Here is a 7,409-nt window from a genome sequence, read left to right on the forward strand (position 1 = left end):
TTGAAAAAGTGAACCTCAATTGATAAAATGTCTCCCTAAGAACTGGCTATAGATATAGTTTTAATTAGTTATTGATTGAATAGAACCCATCTCCTGATGGGTGGGGCCAACACAGGAGGGTGTTCCTGTGTTTTAGGAGAAAGCAGGATGAGCAAGCCTTGAGAAACAAGGCAGTAAGAGGCACCCTTCCATGACTTCTGTATCAAACTATACTTCCTGAACCCTACCCTGCCTGAGTTCTTGTTTTGACTTCTTCCAACGATGAACCATGATGTGGAATTGTAAACCAATTAAAGTCTTTCCTCTCTAATTTGCTTTTGGTTATGATATTTCATCACAGCACTATTAACTCTAATTTAGACAAGAATAAAAAAATACAAAACACCTTCTCTTGGGGAGAGAATATATTCAAGGACTCACAGTTCCTCAAGTACTTTCTGCTTAGTTATCAGATGTTTCTGTGGTCAGTTATACTGAGCTAGTTTTACTTCTAGAGTGATGTGAAGGGTGCAATCGCAATATTTTTCTTACATAGTCATATAGCTGAAAGTGTGGTGATTTTGTGGAACTTCTAACTGATGTGATGGCTCTTTTGCCTGATCTTGAATCTCTTTTCCTTTCGACTCTGTTGTCTTATCCAGTCTCAATATGAGGGCCCCTGTGTTGATTTACTGTATCCTTATTTGCCCCATTTGACTGTCATCTCTTGAAGGCTTGCACGTTTCTGAACAGAAAAAAGTGGGGGAGTAAATCTGGGGGAAGAGGAGAGGTGGGTGGAAAACGCAGAAGTAGAGGCATGAGAGGCGTGGATGTACGGTATTAGATGAGAATCTATTTTAAATAAAAAGGTATAATAAAACTACAGTGAATAATTATGGCCATAAGAAAATCTCATTGAATTCATTTTTATATAAATTTTGTGATACTGACAGTTCTTCTGTTTGTCTTTTCACCAGTAGAACAAATAACAAGTCTTTATTTTCCATGACTTGTATTATAGGACGGGATAATACATAACCTTTTATTAAAGATGTCTGAGTTACACTAGACATACTTTATTTACTTAGTTGTATTCTTCAGTCTTTTAAATACTTTTTTTAAAAAATTATTTATTCTTTTTGATTTACATGCCAGATTATGTTTCCCTCTGTGTCCACCCTCTGACTGTTCCACATCCCATATCTCTTCCACCTCAACAACCTCACCATATCCAAGAAGATTTCCACACCAACCACTTCACAAGACCTCTTAAATCCTTGAGGCTTCCAGTCTTGTGATGGTTAGGTGAAAATTCTCTGACTGAACACTGAGCCAGCAATCCTCTGCTGTATATGTGTTGGGAGCCCCATATCAGCTGGTGTATGCTGTCTGGTTGGCAGTTCAGTGTGTGAGAGATCTTGGAGGTCCAGTTTAATTGAGACTGCTGGTATTCCTACAGGGTCACCCTCCTCCTCAGCCTCTACTAGCTTTCTCTAATTCAACCACAGGGGCCAGCAGCTTCTATCCATTTGTTGGGTATAAATATTTGAATCTTACTCTTTCTGCTCCTTTTTGGATCTTTCAGAGTGCAGTCATGATAGGTCAGTTTTTGTGAACATTCCATGGCCTCAGTAATAAGGTCAGGCCATGAGGTCTCTCATTGAGCTAGATCCCACTTTGGGACACTGAATTTAATAGAAGAGAAAGTGAGAAAGGTTCTTGAACTTACTGGCATAGGGGGAATTTTCCTAAATTGAACTCCAATGACTTATACTCTAAGATCAAGAATTGACCTCACAAAACAGGAAAGCTTCTGTAAGGCAAAGGACATAGTCAACAGGGAAAATCAGAAACCTACAGATTGGGGAAAGAAACTTCACTAACTTGACATCTGATAGAGGGCTAATATACAAAATCTATAAAGAATTCAAGAAGCTAACCACCAAAGAACCCAAAAAACCCAATCAAAAAATGGTGTATTAAATGTGTATAAATCTACACTTATTGAGAATGCTTGTGTAAATGTTTATGATAACAAATATTTGAAGTTAAATACACAGTTAAGTATGCCGTTAAACTTGGGCATGGTGGCTCATGTATACACTTCTAACCTTGGGAAGATAAAGCAGATGAGTAGATAGTTTGAGGTATATCATGAGATATTAAAGCATGAAGAACAGCTTATTTTTGTTATTGTCACTAGAATAGAGTCCATGTAAAAGACAGATTATACATCAGAAGCTAGCTGATTAGTCAATTATGCCATATTGATTCTGTAGCCACATGATAAAAGCTCTAAGCTACCTGATCAGAGCTGTGTCAGTAAAGAGAAACTCAATGGATCTGGTCATGTTGCTGGTGCTCACTCTCTCCTGTCTCATTTTCCTGTCTATCTGGAGACAGAGTTCTGGGAGAGGAAAGCTTCCTCAGGCCCTACTCCTCTCCCAATTATTGGCAATTTCTTTCATCTTGATTTGAAGAACATCACCCAATCCTTAACCAATGTAAGTATGCTCCTCTAGTACCTTGCAAAGAAAGGTGAATATAACTCTTTTAAAAATTTCTTTTCATTTTGAGATTATAATTACATAGTTATTATTTTGAGATTATAATATATTCTTCCTCTTTTCTCTTTCCAATCCTTCCCATATACTCCTTCTTGTTCTTTTATATAATCCGTGGCCATTCTCTTATTATTGTTGTTACATCCATATAGATATATTTATATACATATATTCCTAAATATAAGCTGTAAAGTCTGTATAACATTATTTTTGTGTACATTTTCAGGACTTGCCCAACGGCATTTTAATCAATGATTGTAAAGCTAAAAACCTGTAAAGGTCATTTTTTATCCCCATCAGAAATTGAAGAAAAAGCAATTTCTATGGTGAATTAGAGAACTTTGGGTATTTGCATATTATAATGACATTTGGAAAATTGCAAAAACTATGTATAATTCTCATCTTTATTTTATTTCTGTTTCCATATTTTTTGCTAAGTCTCTGGAAAGGGACACATGATACCATCCACCAAGTCAGGCAGCACTTTAAATCTCTGTATTTATTAGCATTTGGTGCTGAAGTTCTCTAAATAACTGATGTTTTATTAAAAGAAACTATCCGTAGATGACGCAAAACACAGGAAGTAAGAGAACTAAACATATTTGATACTATCCAAATTGACTTTTCTTCTGTGCCTGGGACCATGAATGCCTCAGGGTGAATCTGTTCTCTTAGCAGATGCCCATGCTGTGTGCTGCTTCAGTGGTGCACCATCTCCACATCTCTAGTAATGATAGAATGAACTTGGGGTCCCCACTATGGATTTTCTCTCTTCTTCCTGGGGCTAAGCTGCACAGGAAAAGCCTTATAGGTGTTGCTGAAACCGTCATCTGAGCATTGATACTTATTTTATTATGAGTGAACATGGAATTAGATTGTCCAGGCATCAAGTGATAAAAAAGAGTATTTTTAAATGTTGAGTACTTTTAGATTTTTAGTTTATTATTATTATTATTATTATTATTATTATTATTATTATTATTAAATTATTTACCTCCCAAATGTTGCCTATCACTGCCTTGAAGTGTTCTTCTTCATTCCCTTTCCCTTTTGTTTCTGAGAGGGTGCCTCTTAGTCATCCCCCTTCCCTGGTATATAAAGTCTCTGTAGACTTAGGCTCATCCTTTCCCACTAAAGCCAGAGAAGGTAGTCCTCTGCTATACATGTGTGAGAAGCCTTGTACAAGTTTGTGTATGCTCTTTAGTTTGTGGCTTATTCTCTGGAAACTCCCAGTGGTCCAGGTTAGTTAACACTCTTTGTCTTCCTGTGGGGTTGCTATCCCCTTCAGTTTCTTCAATCCTCCCACTCTTCTTTACCCTTCTTATAGTCCAATGTTGAACTGTAAATATATATAATTTTCAGTCAGCTGCTTGTAGAGCCTCTCATTGGAAAGAAATGCTATGTTTCTGTCTGTAAGCACAACATAGCATCAGTAATAGTGTCAGCATTTGGTGACTGCCCATGGGATAGAGTCTTTTATTCATGAGCAATTCATCCCCAAAATGAATTTGGAAAACTCTTGCCTCAAGTACTTACTGAAACATGATCAAGAGACTTGCTGAATATTTTGATGTGACTCTTTATTGTAATCTAAATATCAACTGTCTGGGTCATCACATTGTGACAACACTGAAAAGTAACAATTACCCATTAGTATGCTTTTCAATTTCCAGTTCTCAAAAGTGAATGGCTCTGTGTTCACTCTGTACTTTGGCATGAAGCCCATTGTGATATTGCATGGATATGAAGCAATAAAAGAAGGCTTGATTGATCACGGAGAGGAGTTTACTGAAAGAGGAAGCTTCCCAGTAGCTGAAAAAATTAATAAAGGCCTTGGTAAGTGTACATGTTTATGAGTGATCTGGGTAGCATTCACAAAGAGGAAGAAGATAGACAGCAAAGGCCAGACTTGATCCTGGGGCTCAGACTATGCCTCTCTAGGGTTGTGTCTTCGCCAATGCTCTCCTTCTTCCTGGGATCACATTGTAGTTTCTATTCCCATTTGTTCAGGAATTGCTTTTAGCCATGGAAATAGATGGAAAGAAATAAGACGCTTTACACTCATGACCTTGCAGAATTTGGGCATGGGGAAAAAGAGCATTGAGGACCGTGTTCAAGAGGAATCACGGTGCCTTGTGGAGGAACTGAGGAAAACCAATGGTGATCATACTTTCCTGTTTTGACTTTTCCATCCTGATACAGGTTAGAGTCCAATGGATCTACTGGTATTATTCTATCCAAAATGATGTTTTCTCTGTTGCTTTTGAATCAGGTATCATGAACACAGCATTTATTTTAATTTTCTGATAAGTTACATCCTTAGAACAAAGATACTTTATTTATTGCTAGTCATTTTACCACAGATCAGTTGTTATTGAAAATGGTGGCAGTGACTTCATCTACATTTAAAGATTCCAAACCAGATGTTATTTCTTTTCATTTTCTTGAACTACTTTCATCTCCCCAAATTCACTGATGTGACAATATGTCTTGAATGCTCATTTTCATAGTCCTGGGTACTTATGAGTCAAAGTATATTTTCATTCCTTAGCTGTATTTAATAGAATTTCGTCATGATATGAAAAATTATCATAATTTCATTTTATGATGATTTGTATGCTTTAAGAATTTACACATGAAAGTATTAATCTTCAAACACAAAGAACTTAATAAAATGACTTGTTTAAGTAACCTTGAATTGTTTTCATTAACAACATCTCATTTTTGCTAAGTATATTACATATCTGTCTTCTGTTGTGTAAACCATTTCTCTCTGTATTCGTTGTTTTGGCTTAGGTGATGAACAGATCTTCAATTGCTATGTGAATGCTACTCACTCCTGAAATACCTTTCACAGAACAGTCAACTTATCTGCTTAAATTATGAAGAAACTTGTCTTTAAGTACTTTCTCCAAAATAAAATGAAGACTGAAAATCATATTTTAGTGAAGTTTAAAATTTCTCCAGGGATTTTTCCCATTAACAAAGATAAAGTGCCCTCTTGGTATATTTTAATAACATATTACAATTGTTTCCCATTCCTCAGGCTCACCTGTGACCCTACCTTCATCTTGGGCTGTGCTCCTTGCAATGTCATCTGCTCCATTATTTTCCAGAATTGTTTTGATTATAAAGATCAAGATTTTCTTAGCTTGGTGGAAAAACTCAATGAGAACATCAAGATTGTGAGCAGTCCCTGGATATAGGTGAAGAAAATTAATCTCCTCCTGAAAGCAAAGTTATGACTATTCTTTTTCACAGACCAAATTACACCTGGACTAACAGTGATGTAATGGTACCCATGCCCTGCCTAGAGTAGTATGAATGGGACCTCTGGAAGAGAGGTCTATGTCCTTCGCTAAACCAACAGATAAACAAAACACAAATGCCAAGATAGCTCAAGCTGCTTATCTTCCTATGTGATGTTATTTTTATTTGACACACAGAGAGGTTTTTCTACAAATTAATCCATTGATTTTTAGAAAGATATTCAGTCACTCATAGAAGAACATTCTTGAACTACTCACAAGTTCTTTTACTATCAATAATTAAAACCTACCCATTTATGTATTTGGCATAAATACCTTAGTGTAGACAGAAAATATTATTCTAAAGGTATTTTGGATAATGATACAGGAAGCACTGAAACCACTGAAATGTATGCTGCTTTATTTTGGATCCTCCACGACAAGGGAACAGGAAGAAATGATAATATGAATGGTGGATCACGAATATGTTCACAATCTTTCCCTGTGATGAATTAGCATATCCTGCTCTCTGCCTATATACTAGTTATGGACCACAAAGAAGTAAATAATGGTGTGCAATTTTTGTCAAGGAATCTTTAGAGGCCCACACAATTCTAAATTCTCACTTCATGTCAGAGATTGGCTGATTGAAAAGCTTTCTGCAGTAAATTATTTACCCTATTTTCTTAGCATGTACTAGCATCCAAAGTGTATGGATTACATTACTTCATATCATATGATATTTAAAATTTATAGGCAAAATTGAATTATTACTGAATGTGAAAATATTCCCTGTGAAACAGGACTATATGGGCACGATTTTCTTCCTCAATTTTTCTACTACATAGAATTTATATATAATTTTATTATGTATAAAAAGGAGCAACTCTTCTTCAAGGTGAAAATAAATCATTTATGGGACTATAAATCAAAATCAGACTTGCTAGATTATAGTATGTATGTATTTCTTTATTATACCTTATGCATTTAATTAATTCTTGGTGTTTTTCCTTGTAGTTCTGCAGCTCTTTCCCTGTTTTCATTGATTATTGTCCGGGAAGTCATATGACATTAGCTAAAAATGTGTATCATACTAGAAACTACATTCTGAAGAAAATAAAAGAACATCAAGAATCACTGGATGTTACAAATCCTCATGACTTTATTGATTATTACCTAATTAATTGGAAGCAGGTAAAGTGTTGGTATATACTCATTTATTTCATTTTTCAAGTATTTTCTCATTCACTGAATACTTAAATATTTGCCAGAGCTTTGTAAACACTCAGTTCAGTGTCATTTGAACACTAACTTGCATAGTTATTGGGTGTGTGAAAATACAATATGGATTCAGGAAAACATAAGGAGAATTGGTTAATTAGAACACATTGCCATTTATCTTAGCACATAAAATAAACAAAACTGAGTAGAAAGACAATGTGAAGTGCAACAGAGATGGAAACCGACTCAAATCATGCCATAAAGTATGTTATTGTGACTGATAAACTTTGTATTTTTTTGTTTTTCCCTGCCTTTCCAAATTCATGCCATTGTGTGATTTCATTTATTATTTATTCAATACATTGTGTAAGAAAGTATTCATTTGTAATTATAATTT

At 35.4% G+C, this 7,409-nt stretch overlaps 1 pseudogene across 1 annotated transcript; it reads left to right on the forward strand.

Moving 5' to 3' along the window:
* The first annotated feature begins 2,301 nt into the window (after window positions 1-2,301).
* On the forward strand, window positions 2,302-6,985 carry Cyp2c6-ps5 (cytochrome P450, family 2, subfamily C, polypeptide 6, pseudogene 5; annotated as a pseudogene). The gene is made up of 5 exons (XR_015653312.1): window positions 2,302-2,483; window positions 4,217-4,379; window positions 4,554-4,703; window positions 5,590-5,749; window positions 6,809-6,985. The product of XR_015653312.1 is annotated as a cytochrome P450, family 2, subfamily C, polypeptide 6, pseudogene 5 (transcript).
* The last annotated feature ends 424 nt before the right edge of the window (window positions 6,986-7,409 follow it).

The sequence above is a fragment of the Rattus norvegicus genome, chromosome 1 (genome assembly GCF_021556685.1).
Source record: "Rattus norvegicus strain SHRSP/BbbUtx chromosome 1, alternate assembly SHRSP_T2T, whole genome shotgun sequence".
NCBI lineage: Eukaryota > Metazoa > Chordata > Mammalia > Rodentia > Muridae > Rattus > Rattus norvegicus.